This window comes from Orbicella faveolata, unplaced genomic scaffold, assembly GCF_042242905.1.
Source record: "Orbicella faveolata isolate gen_17 unplaced genomic scaffold, um_ofav_v1 contig_27, whole genome shotgun sequence".
NCBI classification, from domain to species: domain Eukaryota; kingdom Metazoa; phylum Cnidaria; class Anthozoa; order Scleractinia; family Merulinidae; genus Orbicella; species Orbicella faveolata.
The window spans coordinates 2,287,501-2,310,949 of NW_028301555.1; the positions used below are offsets into that span (position 1 = coordinate 2,287,501).

A 23,449-nucleotide genomic window follows, 5' to 3' on the forward strand; every position below is an offset into this window, starting at 1 on the left:
ATTGACGTTAACACAACTTTCCTAAATGACACTTTGGAGAAGTAGATTTTTCTTTAAACTTTTTACAGTGTTAACAACAAACATCAGAGGTCACGAACTATTTATTCAGCAATCAAAATGTGAATCTGCTACCTCACTGTTAAACAAATAAAAACGTTTCTACCTTCTAATGTTTCGGCTCAAATCAGTATCACAAAGGAATCGCCACTTTCTCCTTTCTCTTCTTAACCAAACACCTGTAAATAAATCAGAAAACTTCAACGACATATCGAAGGAAACGGAAAGTGCTGATGAAGCAATACTTAACTGAGAGTAACACGCTCTTTATACTACAATCTTGGTGGGAATAAAATACGAAATAAAACTACCCCTCCCCCCGAATCAATGATGAACTGGCGCTAAACCCAAAACAAGGCAGCCAGCGAGACATGAGTGCGCGAAAGCAAAGTAGTAGGATTAAAATGCCTAGAAACAACAAATGTGCAAAATACCTGGAACAGATTCTGATGTAGTAGCTGTTTAAGTGGTTTTGCTGATTTGTTGTCCTGTTGTTTCTTCAAATGATCAAAATCTGCAATATAAGCTAATATAACAATCCAATGAACATTGACGTTAACACAACCTTCCTAAATGACACTTTGGAGAACTAGATTCTTCCTTAGACTTCTTACAGTGTTAACAACAAACATCAGACGAACTATTTATTCAGGCAATCGAAACGTAAATCTGTTACCACGTTGTTAAACAAATGAAAAGTGTCTACCTTTTGATGTTTCGGCTCAAGTCAGCACTCCAAACGAATCGCCACGTCCTTCTTTGCTTTCTTTACCAAACACCTGTGAATAAATAAAAAGTTTTCAATGTTTGGCCTGATGTAACACAAATTCTCCTTACTGGTATATATCTATATTACTACAAACTGGAAACTACGAAGGAAACGGAAAGTGCTGATAAAGCAGTATTGAACTAAGAGTAACACACTCTTCATGCTACAGTCTTAGTCAGAATAAAATAAATAAAACCACTCCTCTCCCCGAATCAAAAATCAACGATGAGGCGGAGCTAAACCTAAAATGCGCCAATTTTTTCTCACTGAAATGGAGGGACGGGTGGTCTTAATTTCTCATTGAAGTTGTCCACGATTGTTAATTTTCCCCTTAGTCACTGTGACAATCGTTTCTCTGTTCTGTTTATACAGAAAAGTGATTTGCCGCAGTGATTACCTTACGTGTTTTAAACACTTACAGTGTATCATTCGATTCCAATTGAATTTCCTGAAACAGATTTACCTTCAACTCTAAGTTTGTGTCTTGTCGCTGTGTAGGCCATGGACCGGACTCGAGATAGCGGCGGCATTCGCGCCTACTCGATAAGTATATTTTGCATCTTTTAAGATCACAGTGTAAATCACATTGACAAAATGAAATCGACTCAGAAAATGTAATGTTTCAGTAGGAAGTAACAATTCTAAAACACACGCTCTCTTACATATTATAAGTTCAGTAATAGAAAATGAAAGTTAAAATGTGCGAGCCACGGGTTATCTGATCTCCGCACATATTGACAATGATGGCTTAGAAATCACGAGATGACCACAAGACATAAACATAATAAAAAAAGGGGGTCAATTTGAACTAGAATGAAGAAGACTTCTAGAATTTCCCTTGATTAAATTTAACATTCCGTCACAACAAGAATCGATTTCCCTTATATTTTCTCCCCTTTCTATATTTTTAATTGGATTTTCATTGCTTTATGTGGCTTTATTGATACGCCCCCAAAACACAACACCATTTCAAGAATGTCGATTTCCGGCCCTTGCTTCATAAAAATTGCAAACTTTCTGCTTTGCACTTACCGACAATTAATTTACCTATTTTCGTTTTGTTGAGTGCCTTACATTGATCAGATCTAATCTCTCCTTACAACAACAATGCAAAGTTAGGCGAGCAGGTTGGCTGGAATAAGGAATTGCCATTGACGCAATTATTTTGTTACTGAGACAAATTCTCCCAGTTTGTACTATGAGAAATACATATACACCAGTAGGGAGAATTTGCGTGTGTCGTCAGGGCAGAACTAAATCTGACTAATTACAGCCATTCGTCCTTCGATCCATTGCTCTTTGACTAGAAAACTTGGTGAACAAGTTATAATGCCGTAGTTCAACAACTGAAGTAAAAGTTTTAAACATAAACGTCCGAGAAACGTGTTATCTGATCTCCAAACATGTTCACAAAGATGGCTTAGAAATCACAAGGCAAGCACAAGACATAAACATAATAAAGGGTCAACTTGAACATGGAAGACATCTAGAATTTTTCTTCACTAAATTTAGCATCCCGTCACAGCAAGAATCGATTTCCATTATCTTTTCTCCCTTTACTGTCATTTTTTATTTGATTTTCATTGCTTTATGTACTTTTTGTTAAAAAGCGAAAAAAAAAAAAAAAATGCTATGGCCCTGGCCGGCGACCTCGCATTTGAAGAATGTTGATTTCCGGGCCTTGCTTGATACGAATTGTAAACTTTGTGTTTCCTACTTATTTACAATTAAAGTGCCTATGAAGTGAAAAATGATTCCTGCTTATTTGAAAGGCTTTTCAAAGTAAAGAAGAATGCCGTTTTCCTTTTTGGAATATCTTTTTTCGTTTTAGAGATATTCACATTTTTGTATTATGCAAATGAGGGAAATGATGACGTCATAGGTGGTTCCTCTGAAACAGCACAACACTCAATCGAGAATAACTCTAGAAATATTAAAGCACTGTTCTTCAAACTTGGCACCAGAAATGTACATTACAAAAGAAACAGAATGACACCTAATATGTTCTTGCCATGGCAACACTCTTGGCTCCAGTCTCTTTCTGTGAAAAACCAAATATCCCCATTTGCAACCGTTTTAAGTGGGACAGAGGGTCTTGCTCGCAACACACATGGTTCCCATATTGTCTTAACTCTCCCCATTAGATTGGTGGGAGTGGATGATCCTTGCTTAAGATAAAATCTGCGAATTTTAGTCTTAATTAAAACAGAACCAGCGGCATAACTGTTGTCATGGCAATGGCACGATGGGTGTCATTGTGTTTCTTTTGGGATGTACATTTCTGGTGCCAAGTTTGAAGAACACTGCTTTAATATTTCTAGAGTTATTCTCGATTGAGTGTTGTGCTATTTTAGTGGAACCACCTATGACGTCATCACTTTCCTTACAAAAACGTAAGTATCTCTAAAACGAAAAAAGATATTCCAAAAAGGAAAACGCCATTCTTCTTTACTTTGAAAAGCCTTTCAAATAAGTAGCAATTATTTTTTACTTCATAGGCACTTTAATTAACCTTTTTTCGTCTTGTTCAGTACCTTACGGTGATCAGATCTAATCTCTCCTTACAACAACAATGCAAAAAGAAGCGTGCAGGTCCGATCAAATAAGGAATTTGCATTGACGCAATTATTTTGTCACTGAAACCAATTCTTTCAGCTCGTACTATAAGAAGTACATATACAATACTGGGGAGAATTTGTGTCACATCAGGGCAGAACGGGAACTAATTACAACCGTTCGTACTTCTATCTATTGTTTTTATCTATTGCTTCTATCTTTTGCTCGGTGAGCAATTTACAATGCTGGAGTTTTCTTTGCCGGTATGTTTGCTTCGGGAAATCACCAAAATGTGCACGACAAAGTCTATTGCACCATAGCGGGAAAATGTGAGCTTGTATGAGGAAGTTCCGCAACTGGCAAAGCATAAAATTCGCAATTTCTCAGACGGTTCTCTTTCCGACTGGAAAATCAATTTTTTGTACAGCAAATTTGAGATTCAAAGGCTTCGGAAATTTCTCGTTCTGTTTGCAGAGACTGACACGGGATCTTTCGAGTTCGTATACACACTTGAATTGTCTTAACATGAAGATGCGCTAAACGAAACTTAATTAATTTGCAATGACAGTGCGATGAGTAACTTGTATGTACTGTACTCACAGTTGTCCATGGCGGAATCTAAGACCATCCAAGAAACTCTAAAGTTCACTTCGTTATTTGGGTAATGCCGTAAATCGAAATTGTAAAGCAAACGCGATTAAAAATTAGAACGTTCTCCGTGAGGCGATATTTGAGGACGTGATCTGTTCACATTCCCAACTGTCTAAAATTTCAGTGACTTGTCATCTCAGAATGCTTGGATCAATAAAAAGGTCAACACACGAAATGATGATCAAAGTTCTAGCATCACTCTACATGCATTTAGCTGCCCTCCATTTTGACCTCCCTTCTCGTTCAAGCCAATAACTATATATGTAAAAAAAAATCACAATTAATGATTTGTTTTTCACTGCTTTATGTATGTATGCATTATGTTCTTATTAATTACTGGACCGTTGTAGCTGAAAAGTAGGCTTGAAGAAAAAGTAAAAACTACAACACTGTCTTTACTAAAGCGCTCGGTTTATTATTGTGGCAACTGCTTCAGTCTTCACCTTAAAGGCAGATCAGCATCTTATTTCTCACGACGTATCTCGGTAAAGTCAAGCATACTGGTCTAGAGAAATTTTTAAACTGATCACCCATGCCAAGAACTATAAGAACGCATTGGAGAAGTGCAAGGGAGATAATCTGTATGTTTTCATGCTGGTAATCAAAGGACAATGTGCATCTCGGTGATTGTATGACTGCCTAAAAAAACATTTGATGGTCTTGAACGAGACCGTGGAACGTTCACTGATTCAATAATATAATGGACACGTTCCAAGTATTTAATCGCGACGATTTAATTTCATAAGGAAATTGTTTCGTCTTTTTTTTACAGTGACCTTTGTAAGACAAACGATCTACTTTCGTAGTTTTCCAGTTACCTAGCTCTACTGGAAAGAAAACCTTGTTTGGAACAAAGTCGTTTGGATTGCTATTTGCTTTATCGTGGAGTTCGGTCGCAAAGCATTCGCGGCCAGGAGGTGTATTGCCCGTTTTTCATGTACATGTGATGTCATATATATTCCAAAATAAGAAATAACATAATTATCCTTTTCAGGTTTAGTTCATCAGATACATACCCTCTAAAAACTTCATGTTTCACAATTGCGTTCACTGCCTTACAGTGATCAGATCTAATCCGCCTCACAACAACAACAACGCAAAATTTTGCGTCCATGTCGAATGAAATGAGGGATTGCCATCAAGACCCATCAACACATTTTTTTGTCTCTAAAAGGAATTCCCTCAGTTCGTAGAAACAGATATACACCAGTAAGAAGAATTTGCGTGTCACATCAGAACCATAGCAGTACCTGTTGTTCTTTGACTAAAGACTTGGTGAGCAAGTTATAATGGCGGAGGTTTTTTCGCCGGTTTGTTTACTGCGGGAAATTACCAACTACAAGATGCGCGACAAAGTCCCTTGCATAATAGTGCAAGTTGGGACTGAAAAACAGAGAAATTTTAATCTAAAAAAAAAAAAAAATTAAAGATGTGCAATTTTTTAAGATGATAGACTGATTGTTTTCGTGCCGTGGGGTGATCAAGGCCAAAATAAAAATATTTTGAAAGCCAGTGAGACTTGAGAGCGCGAAAGCAAAGTAGTAGGATTAAAATGGCTATGAACAACAAATGTGCAAAATACCTGGAATTAACAGACTCTGCTGTCGTAACTGTTTAATTGGTTTTGCCGATCTGATGAACATTGACGCCAACACAACTTTCGTAAATGACACTTTGGGGAACTAGATTCTTCCTTAGACTTCTTACAGTGTTAACAACAAACATCAGACGAACTGTTTATTCAGGCAATCGAAACATGAATCTGTTACCACGTTGTTAAACAAATAAAAAAGTTTAGTATATATTTGGGCGCATGCAAAAATTTTACTTTCTAACTTAAAAATGACCGTCAAACGGTCGAAGCGTCGTGGCTTTTTAACGTTAACTTTTTTAGTGAAAACTGTAATCTTTGAGCGCAATTTTTACACACAACATTAACCCTCAAATTGACGTTAAGAATGCAAGACCGCTTGTAAGACTTGACATTAATTCTGGATAGTCTGAAGTTTCTTGTTCAAGGAAAAAAATTCAGTTTTTCCCGCTCGATGAAAATTTTTCGTTAAGTAAATATTAAGAAACCTACCCCAGATAAATGCAGGTTGGCATGCGCTGTTTCTCAGACTCTACAAGTGCCGGCAGGTATGGGCATTGCAACTTGAGCTTCAATAATTTGACTTTTCAAATTTACAGCTATCAATTTCGTATTCAACAATTACATTATTAGGCCTTCTTAAATCAAGGCAAAACAACAGACTGGATTCAGTTCTCCACAGGAAACTAAGCTGCTGAGAAGATTTGGACTATATCGGGTCGGAAGAATAGTTAGAGGAGTGACTTTAGGAACAATGAACGATAATTGGGCAATATTTTAATACTAATATTTGTACAGTAATTATCGTATTAGCTTGAAATGTAACTATAATTTGACAGCCTTCCTTTTCGTTATATGTTAAGCTGTTTCAATGGTCGCGTTTCGTCGTCTTGGAGCTCAATTATAATCAAAAAAGAGCTGATTTCCGAAGCGAAACAATGATTTCTTTAGAAACAGATGACAAACTTGCCTGGTGCACCCTAAATCAAGGCCTTTTGTTAACATCTGTGCTCGTTGATCGTAATTTTCCTGTACCAACATTAGCCTTAATGATTATTGAAATGAAAGCTACTATTTGAAAAAAGTAGTTGAATATTTACATAGATCTACAAAAGACTATTGTTTATACCTTTTACTTATTACGTATATGTATCGCTACTGGTTATCTGAAATAACTATTTTCCTACTAACAAACGACTTGCCTGTTTGAAATACTGAAATCGGAAATATTTAAGAAATTGGCCTTTGAAATAAAAATAAGCAATAGGTTGGTTGAAAATCCATCAAGGGATTTATAGTCCAGCTGTTAAGGGACAAAATTGTTCGTTTTTTGATAAAAGCATCAAACTTGGCAGGGTTACTAACCTCCATAAGACGAATATTTGCTGATATGGAGCCATGCCAAATTTTCTTCCAGAACCATGGAATGCGCATGTCAAAAATATGGCATACAAGGCCCTTACATGGAAACGAGGTTGATGCAAAATACCAAATTTTTTGCCTTCTGGGACTACTATGCCTAGTGTCTTACTTTTTTAATACAACAACAGATTAACCATTGCCTTTGAGTCTTAAATTATGTCACATGATAGTCGCGTGACCATTACGTTCAATTACCAGCAAAGCAATACGCACTGATGAAATCATTTCCATTTTTAGAATTACCAAAGAAATCATTCAAAATCAGAATTAAAAACAAACTACTAAGTGTTCTCGAAGATGAAGATTCCTTCATTGACGTTTGCAGGATCATTTCTAAATTAAAATGCCAACCAACCAACAACCAATCAAACAAACAAACAAAAAATATTATCTATTAAATCACATTCTGTTCCCACTTTTTCTTTTTATTTGTTCACTATTTTTTCTAACTTTCTATTCTTCTCTATTTATCATGGTAGTAATAGTAGTGATAAAAGTTATAATAATAATAATAAATCATTTGTAACTATTGATAGACTGGCCCACCTAGACTAGCATAACTATCCGCGGGCCAGTCCAACTGTAAAATGTAGGTTTTATTAAGAAATAAAATGATGATGATGAACGATGATGATTTTTTACATACCAATTTTATTATTTGCAATGTAGATTCTATTATCGAGACTAGGAAATTCAAACCTTGAATGTATGTTTTGGATCTGCCAAAAACGTAATATCAAAACTATGCATCAAATCGAGGCTGTGATACAGAGTCAATTTAAATAGGTTTGATTGACATGAGTTTCTTGAGTTACCTGCTTACTGTGATTGAGACACCTTTTCTATTTCGCGTTTGAAACTTTTAAATATGCCGGAATAGATCAGGTATGTCACAACACTAGCTGAACTTTTTGGTCTGAAGGAAACGTTTTGAAAAACAGCTTTCATTGGCTATAACGTTTCTAAGCCTGCTTTTAAAAACACTGGCTGAATAAAGGTTCTTTTAGTTGTAATTTCGACCACAACTGCACAAACCGGTACAGTCAAGATTAGCCTTCAAGCATATGTTAATTTTTTAAGAGAACAAGAGTTTCCAATCACTTTGCTGCAGTATTTTTCAAAGGAAATGGAGAAAAAATGTAAATAGCATTAAAATGTAAAATGCATCAATCCTGTCAATTTAGATAATGCAGCCTATGAATTTGTTTAGGTTGCTTTTAAAGTACGTTCTAAACTTAAATGAGAAAACAAGGAAACTTGTGATACGACCTACTGCATGGTATATTTTATTTCTGTGAGAAATGTTATCTTAAATCTTTAATCATTATTTATATACGGTAAGAATAACATTTCTAAGATCCTAAACCTAAAATTCTAATCCTAATATCATATTAACTTACAACAACATTCTACTTATAAACCTGATTTCCGTGATTACAGGGTAAGCTGTTCCAAAGGGTTGCGCCGCTGTAACTTAAACTATTTTTCATGTAGTTAGTTCTCGGAGAGGAAACAACAAGTTTGTTAACCGAGTCTCTCAGAGCATAATTTAATTCATTTCGTGTTACAAATTTAGAAGTGAGATACTCGGGAACCAGACCGTTCAAAGACTTGAAAACTATTAGAGCTTTCTGAATTTGACATTGAAATTGCAAGTCTTTCCAGCTGAGTTTGTGAAACAAGGAATCGACATCAGCGTCATAGCCCGATGAAGTTATTACTCGTGCAGCATGGTTTTGTAGTTATTGTAGCCTGTTAGAGAATGTTTTGCCACAATTACCCCAGAATAGGCTGCAGTAATCAAAGTGAGGTTGAGGTAGTGATGTTGCATATGCAGAGTAAGGTAGATTGAGGCACAAATGACTTAAGGTGATTCCTTAGTATTGCATTGCGCATCCCTAAGTCATGAGCCCGTGCGCGTGCAAAACGTAAGAGATTTCCCTCAAACTAAGCTCGATAGCGAGATAAATGCTCCTTTTCTCTTAAACGAGCACGGTGACCCCGATTTTTTTTTCCGGGTATTTGCTAAGAACAGTCTAATAAAGAAAATACTTAAGGAAGAAAAAAAGTTTGATATGATAGTAGAACATGATTTTTTTTGGAAAATAGTTCCGCACTGGGTGTATTTTGGCCAAGGCGAAGACTTCAAACTAACCACGGAACCGTCCGAAAAAGTGCAACATTCCTACAACCAGGCAATCAAAAACGGCTTAAATAAAGCAATACTGCTTATGTGAATAAAAGAGGCTTTACTTTCAACATAAAATTTTGTGTCTTTCAAGCAACCAATACTTAATTCTGGAACGATACCAGTTTCGCCCCATGGCGAGTTCGCCCCACTATAAAATTTCTATTTCGAGGTCGCCCCAAAATTTTGTGTTCGTGTTTACATAGTTGTCATCGAGTTATTTAAAGTTTCCGAAGAATCATTTCAGTCTATGTGTGTTTATGTCATCTCGCCATCAGGGAGTCTCGCCACCAACGAACTTCCGGTCGCCACCGAGCGAAGTCAACTCGCACCAAGCGAAGTCACCTCGCCACCAAGCGAAGTTTCCTCGCCACCAGTAATCTAATAAGGCAGAGGGTAACAAAACGAGGAATAATCTCTATATGCGACTCGATCTGGTTGGGGGCGAACTCGATCAAGTTGAGTTGATGTAGGGCGAACTCGGTGGGGGCGAACTCGCCATGGGGCGATCCCGGCAGCTACCTAATTCAATTCTCTATGAAGGTGATTCGAATTTTAACGCGCAACCAGTGAAAACGCCCCATTTTAAGAGCCTGCCGACGCGTTAACAAGCACGGTGACCCCATTTTTTTTATTGCATTGTTTTTAATGTTCATATCATGAATGTTAATTATGCCAAGTTGCAAAAAAGGTTTGATAGTAGAACAATTTCAAGGTAATTACCTTAACTAAATTTATGGCTCCAATTGCAGAAGCGATCTTTTTACACAGTTGATGTGGGAATGCCACGTCAGATTTTCATTGACATTTACTCCAAACGATTTCGCAGAGGAAACTTGTTCAATCGGAACATTATTATTGGAGAGTTCGAGGGTATCAGATAGAGTTCTTAATCTTTGCCTGCAGCCGATCAATATAAATTCCGTTTTTGTAGCGTTCAAGGTAAGTCTGTTAGACACAAGCCATTTGCTTAGTTTTTCAAGGTCGTCAGATAGACTAGACTGAATCGGATGCAAATCAGAACCAGCGTAATTAATGTGGGTGTCATCAGCATACATTCTAGGTATGCTAAATGATAGACAGTTAAGCAAATCGTTAATATAAATTAGAAATAAAAGAGGACCAAGGATCGTTCCCTGTCGCACACCACATTTAAGAGTGGTGAAGTCAGAGAGACAGCCATTAACGGAGTACCATTGTGTGCGCTTAGTCAAATACGATTTAAACCGATCAAGAGTTTTCTCTTGAATTCCGCACCGAAATTAGTTATATCCCGTTAAGCCAGACTTAAGCAAATCCGTCCTCAATAGCCAACACAGATCTCTCCTTTGTTTCGGCCTCGATTTGATGCAAAGCCCCAACATGACATTGTGCATGCCGAAACACAGGCTTCTAAATTTGAATATCTTATTACTCTATATTGTAATGTTCAAAATAATTGCTTCTTTTTATTTGCGAGGAAAAACGAGAAAGAAGAGGAGAAAAAATATATTAATCGTATTAATGCAATATTCGGTATTATTTGATTGTTTATTGAAATGATGGTCACGCGACTAATCACGTGACAAATTTTTCGACTTCCAGATGCTTTATAAGTTGCTGTTATATTAAAAAGCAAGAAATCTTGGCAAAGTACTCCGGAAAAGGCTTAGAAATAAGCATTTTAACTCAGCCTCGCTCCCATGTAGGGGCCTGATATGTTATTTTTTGACATGCGCGTAGCGTGCTTCTGGGTAGAAATTTGGGATGGCTCCATATCAGAAAATGTTTACCTTATAGAGATTAGTCATCCTGGGAAGTTTTATGCTTTTATCACAAAATGAACAATTCTGGTTATTTTTGGCTCTTAACAGCAGGACTATTAATAAGTTTTCTTTGTAAAACTTAAAAAGACACGAAATTGGTCTGATGCTTTGTGCGTTCTAAAAAGCCGCCTTAATTTTAAAGCTATTGAATATTACATTATTGAAAAAAGGATTATTGAAGCCCAGTTTACAGTCACCAAAACGTACCTGCACGTATTGAACATGAAAACAGCGCCGCATGTGCAGCTGCATTTGTCTAGAGTAGGTTTCTTTAATCAGAAAATTTCATCGCGCGAGAACAACTGGAAATTTTAGGTTTACAATAGAAATTTTAATTTAAGAAACATATAAGTCCAACCGTGATAGTGTCAAGCTAAGACTAACAACCGTTATTGCATTGTTTGCTCGGGATGTCACTTTAGCGTGAAAATATCAATTTTTGCGGTGTTTTCTTTGAAAAAAACTTAAAAGTTTTCTTTGAGTCATCATGCTTTGTCCTTTTAATGTGGAGTTCAAATTTCACTGAAAACATTTCTGAACTAAAAGGCTATTAAATTCTCCTAAGAGCAGATGACAAATTTGCCTAGTCGACCCTACTTCCTCACATTTTTGTCATTTTTTGTTTACAACTTTAGTCTTTGAGCGTAATTTTTACACACAACATTAACCTTAAAATTGACGTTAGGAATGCAAGACTGCTTGTAGGACTTGACATTAACTCTGGATGATCTGAAGTTTCTTAAAGTTTCTGGCATAAGAACAAATTTTCAGTTTTTTTCTGCCCGATGAAAATTTTGCACTATTTTTCAGTCTCTAGAAGCGCCGGCGGGTTCTGGAACAGTTGCAACTTGAGCTTTAAGAGTCACTGACTGGAAATATCGAGAATGGCTGGCCAGGTTAGAAAAATCGAAAATCCCGAAACTGTGCCTAAAGAACGCTTTTGGAGAGCCATTTTCGAAAATATATTTCTGATTTCCGTAGAATTTAAAGTCTTCGAGAAATTTGCAAAAAACCGAAATATAGCTTTTTGCCTCATTAAATATGCAAAAAATATCTGGAAAATTGACAAAGTTCTCGGTATTCGCATTGAAACAATTTACAAAGCTAGAACTCGGGGTAAACTTAGCATAAGAGCTTTACTTTTCTTTTATCTAACAATAGGAAGTTTGAAATTTTTCAAGCATTTTGAAGGATTCATCTTGGTATGTCCGATATGGAACTAAAACAAGTACTGTGCAAAAGAGTGTCGCTTTTACTATAATAACATGGAAAAAAATTTCTGGGCAATCGAGGTTCACACAGGTAAATTTCAAAAGTTCGCGACAGTCTCTTCTCAAATTTGCATAATGCGGTATGTTCAAAGAACTCTATTGTCGAGTACTCTAGTCTGTTTTTTCCATTTGTGGGCCTTGCTTTTTGGGAAATATACAAAACGATAGTTGATATATGTCGTGATTACAACATTGTTTCATTATTTCACGCAAGATACAAAAAATCTATAGAAAAAGCCCAAAATATAAATTCAAAGTTACATAGATTAAACACGCTACATGTATTACGTGACGCCAGTCACGTAAGAGATATTTTCAGTTAGCTCCAATTGGAATTCCTCGATTATTGAGGTTTAGACACTTGATTATAATAGAAGCATATAGGGGTTTGTCTTTCCCGTCTATACACACTCGATCAGTCTGCAAATATTCGAAAGGAGACTGGTCTTTTAAAGTATTTTTTAACCATTGTGTGTCGACTTTGATCTTGATGGAAAACGGATTAATTAGATGCACTAAATGAAACGAAGAGGTTTTATTAACGTGATCCAGCTAGACCAAGGAAGCAGGTTTTCTTGAAAAATAGGGTAAGACTGTTTGATGTCTGTCCCGCGATCTGACCTCGGTCGGAATTCGGCCTAGTCCAAACGTCGTGCTTCTGCCGTGCCGAACTCAAATAAATTTGTCCCGGCAGTGGCATGACAAAAAACTATGAAAGATTCAAACGTCGAATTTAATCCAGTCGCGCAGAAGATCGGAAAAAGTTTGCTTTGCTGAGGACCTTTTTAAATGCTAGAAAGCAACTGCAGCTGATGCAGCAGGATATGAATTCACAGGGACGGCGGAGTCTTTTCATCAACTGAAGGAAGCGGGGGTGGGGGGAGGTGGGGGGCTTGAAAACGAGCGGTGCCGGCGCAAGTTTTGTAGAGGGGTCTAGGGGCATCCTCCCCCCCAAAAAAACATTTTAAATCTAGGGGCTCGGAAATGGTGTTTTTGACATTCTCCATGGTGTGGTTCTTAAGAAAATCAACCTAATGGATGAACTATAAAATGACAGGTACTTTTAGTGCATTTGCAGCAATATATTTTGAAGGTATTGTGAGCTTGATACATCTTTCTCAGCCCTCCATGATATATCACGGCCTTAGCACTGACTGACCTGCGCTTTTACACAAGCCACCCCGTGTGTGGGAAGGAAGTGCACGCTGCGGAAAGGTTAAAACTATGTAAAGATGAAAAAGCTTCCTACAGATTTGGTAAGAGGTAGTAGCTTAGTAAATTCTTGGTAAATCTGTAGTCAACCAGACTTTTTTCGTTTTCTTTTTGTTCTTCTTTAGTTCTTCATTTGTACCTCATACTAAAACAAAATAAACTGTCGTCGTGGTAAAAAGTGGAGGGAGGGGTGCGGGGGGAGGGGGTGGGCTTGAGCCCCCACCCCGGCTCCGCCGTCCCTGGTTAGGGGTGGCGAATGGTCCTTCAAAAACGTCGAATTTCACGGGTCTCGCAGTCTTGTTTTTTAGCGGTTATGTACGTCTCGCAGTCTCAATTTTTATACGAAGCTCTCTCGGAGTTTCGACTTTTTTCAATTGCAAGGTTAAGGGTTTCGAAGTTCCGATTCGTTTGTTTGTTTTAATCAATGACGTCTTCTCGTCACTTGATATTGAATTTCAATAAAGCAACTTTCAAATTTCCGAGAAAATATTAATGCTAACTTCTGCCAAATTGTCTGAATTCCACAAAAGGCTGCAAAGCTTACCGCAACGTCATTTTGGCGCCAAAAAACAGTTATTTTCTTCTAGGATATCCTAACGTAGTGTGCTATAGTCGAATTTCTAGTTCCAGCTTGTTTGCAAAGGCTGGTTAAAAGGCTAAAAGAAGATTTATTTTACCCGGTAAAATAAATGGTTTTTATGGTGCTTGTTATGACTCCGTTCTCACTTCCGCCTAAGAGGCTTCCGGGACTACGCACGGTTATGACGCCACATGCCTCGACGCACTTTCTCTCCCTTCACGTCGATTGAAGAAAGCATCGTACTAGAATTTCATCCCCTCCTCCACCCCGTCTCCTCCCGTACATAAGGGAGCTTAAGCAAACCACGACGACGACGGCAACGAGAACGTCACCAAACAAAAGGCTTAATGAGCAAAACAATAGCTTTGCACGTGCGTTATAAATCTTTGTACATTTCTTCACCGTCCTCTGCAAAACAACAACGTGAAATGACCAAGTTCTGATTCATCTACGGAACGTGGACGACGATGGCTAATTTTTCGTATTTCGATTTGCAATTGAACGCCGTCGTTGCATATTTAGCTTAAACACGTTTTTAGAGCCATCGGCGTACCGAACAGATCTAGACAATCGCGAATCTCGCTTGTAAAATATAAATTCATTTTTTACTAGGCGTCGTCCTCTGCGTCGTCGTCGTCGTTGCTTAAGCTCCCTATAGTGTTATTCTGGGACTCGCCAGTGGTTTTCACCCTCACCTTTGCTGGGAACGAGGTCGTTTAAAAGGTTAGCTCTTCCTTAGGGATGAGTGATTGGCAAATAAATGCTGTACACTTTATTGATAGCCACGATAGCTCATGATGAAACCCACGAAGTCGAAGGACTTATCTGTTGTCCCCTGTGGAACTGTGTAAAGGCACAAGTATTTACGACAAAAGGTTCCTTTGTAAGACTTCTGTACAAGCTCATTCTCGCTCATTCTTATAGCTCTCAACTAAATCTGGAGTTTGAATTTTAAGAGTCGGAGCCCCTCTCGCTCGCACTCAAAACACTTTGAAGTCTCGGTTTCGCAATCTAAAAAGTCAATTTGTCTCGGGCTCGCAAAGAATAGCACTGGTCTCGCCGTCTCGCGTAGTCTCGCATTTACCATTCACCGCCGTTCTGCTTCAGTTCAGCACGTGCATAGCAAGAGCATGCCGTTCGAAGCCAAGTCGCGCTACTGCCGTGCGGAACGGCATTAGGCCTGCCGTGCTATACGTAGTCGCGCCGACTTTAATTCAGCGTGCCGAACTGAGTGCATGCATGGCTTCAAACGTCGTGCTACTGCCGCGCTTGAGTCGAAGTTCTCGGTATTCGCATTGAAACAATTTACAAGACTAGAACACCGGATAAACTAAGCATATTGAAAGCTTTATATTAAATTAAATTTTGAGAGGTTCCGTCGACTATCGAAGAATTCAAGCCCCCATGGAAACAGAAAAAATTGCGTAATTTTACGGGCTTAAAAGGCGTTTTAGTTTACCCAATATCGGGTCGAAATAAATACTTCGATTAACTATTGGTCGTCTTCAATCAGTATTTGGAACAAAAAATCTGGGCAGTAAGAACGCGCGCCAGCAAACACAAACGTTTTTAAGGCTAGGTGAACTTTTTTGCATAATTGAAAAGTCTCTTCATAGAGTGACTACTCGATATATTTCTAACAGTGTTTTTTTGTCGTTGTTGGTGTCTTCAATTACTTAGCCTTAATAGTTTCCAAATAAAAAAGAAAGAGGGAAAATCAATGGTTAAACTGACAACCGTTTACATAACACATTATCCCCTGTCATATTTTTCGGCTCAATCCCCGTAAAAGGTACCGCAAAGGCTCTCGGGGTGGACCTTTTGAAGATTAACCCCTAAAATGTACAACGAGCACCCCCGTTATTTTTTTTAGTCTCCGCCACCCCCCTTCACCACCCCCTTCCTGGGGGAATGAATAAAGTTTGCATGCCGTGTAGCGCGACTTGACTTCGGCGTGCTCTTACGTACCGTGCCGAACTGAATTCATAGCCTGCATTAGCTGCCGTTGCCAATATTTGTAGCATTTAAAATGGCCTTCAGCAAAGCAAGCTTCTTCCGATCTTCTGCGCGACTGATTGAACTCGACGTTTGGAATCACCGCTGTTCTCTTGTCATTGCCACTGCCGGGACAAATTTATTTGAGGTCGGCACGGCAGAAACGCGACGTTTGGACTAGGCCTAATTCCAGCCGAGGTCAGATCACAGGACCGATTTCAAACAATCTTACTCTATTTTTCAAGAAAACTTGCTTCCTTGGTCTAGCTGAATCACGTTAATAAAACCTCTTCGTTTCATTCAGTGCATTTATTTAATTCGTTTTCCATCAAGATCAAAATCGAGAGACATGCTAAAATTTACTTTAAAAGACCAGTCTCCTTTCGAATATTTGCAGACTAATCGAGTGTGTATAGACGGGAAAGACAAACCCTGATATGTCTCTATTATAAGCAAGTGTCTAAACCTCAATAATCTAGAAAATTCAATTGGAGCTAACTGAAAATATATATTACGTGACGCCAGTCACGTAATACATGTAGCGTGTTTGGTCTGGGTGACTTTGAACTTATATTTTGGGCTTTTTCTGTAGTTTTATGTACCTTGCGTGAAATAATGAAGCAATGTTGTAACAACGACATGGATCTGTACGGGTCCGCAAATGATCCCAGGACCGCAAATGATCCCGGACCGCAAATCATCCCCAAATTGAACCGCAAATGATCCCAGGACCGGAAATAATCCCCATATTGGACCGCAAATGATCCCGATCAAAAAATAAGGAATGGCTTGGATTTATATCAGAGGAAGGTGAGAACATATACAAAAATTATGAACTAAAAAACATGTTTTATCATTTTACAAGGAAATATTCCACGGTTGCTGTTTTGTTCTTCGAACGGTTCAGATCGTTTTCACTGTCACGCAATAACAAAAAAAAAATAATAAATCGAAAAACAAACCAATGGAAAAAGCTAAGAAATTGCGATGTACGCTATACTGAGATAACTAAATAAGACACTTCTCCAAGTTTTAGGCCTGTGCGCTTCCCCAAACTTCAGAAATTCGTCGTAAATGTTTTCCAGAAATTTACAGAGCCCAGTAAGAAAACGCCATGTTGGTATACATCCGTGGTACACCAATATGGCGGCCGGAATATTGTGTAAACATCTGGAACTTACTTTGGCTTTCCAGGCGACTGATTATCAGTACTAAACAAACAAGCATTTACATAAACACTTTTCCTAATGCTCTAACTTCTAAAAAGGCTCAAAATCATGAGATAAGTATATATTTTTCAACAAACTCGATCGTAGCCTTATGTCACGCAACCTACATAACCCTGAAATTCAAAATGCTCTGGTTTCCAAAGGAAGCACGCTAATTGTAAACAGAAATAAATATACCGCCTCTTATGCCTGATGAGGATAAAAACACGTCACGTGAAGACGATCTATTGAATTAGAAGTCTTGGAAAAACACATACTTGGCGAAAAAAAACACATACGGTTGCGATAGTATCAAACATCTATCAAACAGCTAACTTGTCAAAACGAAGCGCAAACCTTGGCCTTGCTTGGTCATGAGGCTGAACTTCATAACTATAGCTTGGAATTTTGGCTTCTTAAAATACTCAAGTAGTCATTTCCGAGGAATTAAAGCCAAAATACGACCAAGGAAAAATTACAAAATAAATTTGTTCAAATTTCCAGTGCTACACACTAGGTGTTTTACAGAGTGATGAAGCGTTGTAGGCTTGTGGGTCTACTCAGGTGACAGCGTCTTCCTTAATAGTTGCTTCATGGTTAGATTTTAGTTTAAAACTTTAGACGAGTGGCGTTAATGGCTGATAAAATGTGATTTACTATAACACTGAAATATCAATGTTTAGCAAAGGAGGATATGTAGCGTATGTTGCACTGATCATAATTTTACTGAGAATTGCAAAGAAATGCAAGCCAAGTCGCGTTTTCATGATTGAGTGGTGACATTCATAACATCGTAGTTAGCAACAAAATTTAGTCGAAAGTATGAAAAAAAAATAGCAAGTTGTAAGCCATTACAATTATAAAATGGCTTTAATAAAAACGTCGGTATTCACGTACGCCAATTCCCTATCCACACCATCCCACCATCCATGCTATTCGTTACTTTTTTAGTCGGGATCATTTGCGGTCCCCATCGGGGATCATTTCCGGTCCACGATCATTTGCGGTCCAATTTGGGGATCATTTGCAGTCCGGGATCATTTGCGGTCCGGGATCATTTACGGACCCGTACAGATCAACTATCTTTTTGTATATTTCCCACAATGCATGGCCCACAAATGGAACAAAAACAGACTAGAGTGCTCAACAATAGAGTTCTTTGAACATACCGCATTATGCAAATTTGAGAAGAGACTGTCGCGAACTTTTGCATTTTACCTGTGTGAACCTCGATTGCCCAGAAATTTTTTTCCATATTATTATAGTAGATGCGACACTCTCTTGCACAGTACTTGCTTTAGTTCCATATCGGACATGTCAAGATGCGTTTTAAGCCCGTAAAACTACGCAATTTTTGCCGTTTTCATAGGGGCTTGAAAAGGCAATTCTTCAACGGTCGACGGAATCCTTCAAAATGCTTGAAAAATTTCAAACTTCCTATTGTTAGATAGAAGAAAAGTAAAGCTCTTAAGCTAAGTTTACCCCGTGTTCTGGTTTTGTAAATTGTTTCAATGCGAATACCGAGAACTTTGTCAATTTTTCAGATACTTTTTGCATATTTAATGAAGCAAAAAGCTATATTTTCGTTTTTTGCCAATTTCTCGAAGACTCTAAATTCTAAGAAAATCGGAATAACATTTTCGAAAGTAGTTCCCTAAAAGCGCTCTTTAGGCAAAGTTTCGGGATTTTCGATTTTTCTAACCTGGCCAGCCTTCTCGATATTTTCAGTCAGTGACTCTTAATCCTGTTTGACAAGCATAAGAGCGCGAAAGCAAAGTAGTTGGATTAAAATGCCTCTGAACTACAAATATGCAAAATACCTGGAACAGACTGTGATTTCGTAACTGTTTAATTGTGCGCCACTTAATTGGGTTTGTTGATTTGCTCTCCTGTTGTTTCTTAAAAGTCTGCAAGAACAAATCAAATAAACACTGACGCCAATACATTTTCCTAGATCACACTTTGGGGAAATAGATTCATTCTTTTAAAGTGTTTAAAATAAACAGCAAACGAAAGAACATTTATTCAGATATCCACTCTTCAAAAATGCAAAGTTGTGCCAAAGTGTTAAGCAAATGACAAAGTTTCTACCTTCTGATGTTTCGGCTCAAATCAGCAGCAAGTAATCTCAACTTCTTCCTTTTCCTTCGTTACCAGACACCTGTAAATAAATCTGAAAGCTTCAACATCAGATTAAAGGAAAGTGAAAGTGCTAATGAGGCGATATTAAACTTAAGAGTGACTCTCTCCTCATACTTCAGTTCACTTTTGACAGTTAATTCCTGTGTTGTCACATGACCTTTATTGGCGTCGCAAGAATAACAATAATCAGATGGGGTCCTAACGACAAGAGATTGTTTACAACACTTTTAACAGGCAGACCGTAGATGGTTATTTTTAACTGAGTTTTGTTACCGAATGCAATCCGAAGTAAATTATTTCCCATCGTTTGTTCCCAAGGTCTCGCTGACCTGACTTAGGCATCGACAAGCGAACACTTCAAATTGTGGAATGCTCGCATCGAACACAATTAGTCTTCGATAACATTTAGTTTTCGATAGAAAATAGTTGTCAACAACTAAATGTGTACTCGTAGTCTGTGGGCCTTGAGTAACGTAAAGTTTGTTGGATAAAAAAGATAAATTCCGTAAGAAAAGTAACTTAAACTACCTTGGTCAAAATAAAGATTGCAAACGTTTCGATACCGGGGGTAATTAAAGTCCAAAATGAACATTAGAAGTTACAACATCAAAACAAAGTAGTATAACTAAAATTCCTTTGAAACAATGTTGCCTGGCAAGCATAAAATCAGGGGCTTTCCCTCGATGGTAAACTTATGTCTAGTGCTAATAAATAACATTTGCTGACATTTTTGTGTTATTCCAAGTAGCTGTGATGTGTTTTGCGATCTTGTATAAATGTCTTATAAACATGCAAACTAAAGACTAGATATCATAGAATATCATTTTCTTGTGTTAATACAAACCCATCAATCTCGTGATATTCAAGTTATTTCTTGCCCTTTCACTCACAAGCTTCAAGTAGAAATTTCCTATCTGACTGATATTACATTTATACATTTATTTGAAAGTGATATCGGAAACATTAGATGTTAGTTTTCCTTGACAGTAAGAGGGTTGAATAAAACCAAACGTTACCACTTACAGACGTCAATTTTCGTAGGAACCAGCTGATTGGTTTTCAGTGCTAGTTTGTTCCTCTCTGTGTTCTCCAAACGATCAAAATCTGCAATCTTAGAAAAAATGAAAAGTGGCCATGAACACAGCTAAAAGTTTCACTTTAATGGAGTTTTTTTTATCCCTAGCATGCCTTAAGTCTTCCAAGCAAGCATCAGACAAATGAAATTCCATTCGTGTTAAGGCTTTGAAATGCAAAGTTGTGGTCGCATACAAATTACTGAAATGATTGCGTTTCTACCTTTTAAAGCAAATTGCATTTGCCTTCTTCGTCTTCATCAAGCCCCTGAGTGAATTCGAAAACTTCTCCATAAGATCAGATCAGTTTTAACCGCGTTTCCTATGTAGTCATGTGAGCACATTGGTTTTACTAAAAATGTCAATGAAAAGAGAGCTTCGGCACCGAAAGCTCTTGATGGAAGGCTTGCCACAGCTACGCAAAAGTGGTTAGAACATTGAACAGCCGATCACAATAAATCATTATGTTAACTGATTGAGTTTCAATACCAGTGCAAGTTAAAAAATGAAGATGATTAAAAGATGTGCAATCTTCCACGAGATAATCGAATGATTGTTTTCGTGCCGTGGGGCGACGATCAAGGCCGAAATTATTGTCTTAGGAAAGCCAGTGAGACTTGAGAGCACGAAAGCAAAGTAGTAGGATTAAAATTGAATGCCTCAGGACAACAAATGTGCAAAATACCTGGAAATGAAGAAATAGATACATTCTTAGACTTCTAAAGTGTTTAAAACAAACAGCAAACGAGCGACCATTTATTCAGACATGCATTCTTGAAAAATGCAAAGTTGTTGCCAAATTGTTAAGCAAATGACAGAGTTTCTACCTTCTGATATTTCGGCTCAAATCAGCAGGCCAAGTAATTGCTGCTTCTTTCTTCCTCTTCTTTGCCAAACACCTGTCAATAAACCTGAAAGCTTCAACGTCAGATCAAAGGGAAGTGAACGTGCTAAAGAAGCAATGGTAAACTTAAGAGTGACTCGCTCTTCATACTTCAGTACACTTTTGACAGTTTATTCTTGTGTAGTCACGTGACCTGTGTTGCCGTTATGAGAATACGTTATGACAGTTTCAGCGATAAATCAACGTCCTAATGACAAGAGGTTGTTAACAGCACGTTAAGGCGGCAGACCGTAGATTAGTACTGTTAATTGAGTTTCACTGCCATAAATAAAAACTTCGATTGAGAAAAATAAAGGTAATGTAATGAAGTTGGCAAGAGCAAGTCTTAGTAACTTAATTAACCAGGTGCGTTTGTTGGATTAAACACATGCAGTTTACGATAAGAATTAGAAATGAGATGAATTGCCTTAGCCAAAATATAGATTGAATGTTTGAGTGCCGGGGGGCAATTTAAGTCTCAAATAAATATTCAAAGCTGTCAGTGAAGTTAAAACAAGAAAATAAAGTAGTAGAATTAAAATTAGTTCGAAACAGTGTTGCCAGGCAAGCATAAAATGCGGGGCTTTTCCTTGTTAGAAGACGTAATGTCTAGTGTCAGCAAAATAGCACTTAGTGAAACTTTTGTGCTGTTTCAAGTAGCCCTCCCCGGATAGAAGCCCTCCTCTAGTATAGAATGAAATGAAATCGATTTATTACGAGGTTTTAAAGCTCAATATAAAACCAGGATATGAACAACGTATCGCAATCAACACTGCTGTAGCTCATTTCGAAACACATTTTTTATTCTGTTTATAAGCCCCATTCCCCCCCTCCCGGGATATAAGCCCCACTGTTTAAATCCCATCCAAAACCCCTTACGAAGTTGTATAAGCCCAGGGCTTATAAGTTGCAGTTAACGGTATTTCGTGATGTTGTGCAAATGTCTCGTAAACGAATCGAGGGCTAATTGTTTTGCAATGCTGTTTTCGTAGGATTAGGGTTAGGGTTAACCATCAGTCCCGTGATACTCAAGTTATTTCCTGCCCTTTCACTCACAAACTTTAAATACGACTTTACTCTCTGACTGCTATTACATTTATACATTTATTTGGAAGTTATTTCGGAAAAATGAGGTGCGAATTTTCCTTGACAGTGAGAGGGTTGAATAATAACAAAAGTTACCACTTACAGACGTTAATTTTTCGTTGGACATAGTTGATTGGTTTCCACTGTTAGTTTGTTCCTCTCTGTGTTCTCCAAAATCTGCAATCTTAGAAAAATGAAAAGCAACCATGAATATAGCTGTCTAAAAGTTTCACTTTGTTGAAGTTTTTTTATCCTTAGCACGGCTTAAGTTTTCCAAGCAAGCAACAGACGAAGGAAATTCCATTCGTGTTCAGGCATTGAAATGCAAAGTTGTGGTCGCATATAAATTAAATGATTAAGTTGTTTCCTTTAAAAGCTTCTACTCAAATTGCATTTTCCTTCTTCGTCCTCAATGGATTCGAAAACTTCACGATCAGAGAAGATTATTTTCAACTGTGTTTCGCTTGTGGTCAAGTGACCTCACTGGTTTTACTCAAAATGTCAATGAACAGAGAACTTCGGTGCTGAAGCTGTTGATGGATCGTCGATCAAAGCTATGCACAAATGGTTAGAACTTGATCTCAAAACACTGAACTGCCGACAATAAATCGTTACCTTCAACTGAGTTTCATTACTAGTGCAGGTTGAAAAATAGAGAAGGTTTAATCTTGAAACAAAAAGATGTGCAATCTCTCCTTGTTTTTGGTGCCGTTGACCGATCAAGACCAAAATCAATATCTTCGGAAAGCCAGTGAGACTTGAGAGCGCGAAAGCAAAGTAGTAGGATTAACATGCCTCTGAACAACAAATGTGCAAAATACCTGGAATAGACTGCGATGTCGTAACTGTTTAATTGGTTTTGCTGAATTGTTCTCCCGTTGTGTCTTAAAACTATCAAAGCCTGCAATAACAAATCCAATGATTATTGACTTCAATACAACCTTCTTAAATCACACTTGG

The 23,449-nt window shown here is 37.8% G+C and overlaps 2 protein-coding genes across 9 annotated transcripts in view; one reads left to right on the plus strand and one right to left on the minus strand.

Moving 5' to 3' along the window:
- Positions 1-23,449, plus strand: part of LOC110051350 (uncharacterized) — a 434,502-nt gene that overhangs the window by 267,470 nt on the left and 143,583 nt on the right. The gene's annotated exons all lie outside the window — the stretch shown is intronic.
- The window catches only part of LOC149107124 (uncharacterized), an 86,931-nt gene that overhangs the window by 19,877 nt on the left and 43,605 nt on the right, over positions 1-23,449 (minus strand). Inside the window, exons 2-10 of one of the 6 annotated variants that reach the window (XM_089297178.1) lie at positions 23,311-23,390; positions 22,593-22,673; positions 21,348-21,431; positions 20,471-20,558; positions 19,397-19,466; positions 19,126-19,212; positions 764-836; positions 492-571; positions 164-236 (exon numbers count right to left, since the gene is read on the minus strand). The gene's annotated coding sequence lies outside the window, so the exon portion shown is untranslated. Of the gene's footprint in view, positions 1-163; positions 237-491; positions 584-763; positions 837-3,982; positions 4,277-19,125; positions 19,213-19,396; positions 19,467-20,470; positions 20,559-21,347; positions 21,432-22,592; positions 22,674-23,310; positions 23,391-23,449 lie in introns of those variants that run through there. The other 5 variants (XM_089297179.1, XM_089297174.1, XM_089297175.1 and 2 more) reach the window with 5 other exon arrangements.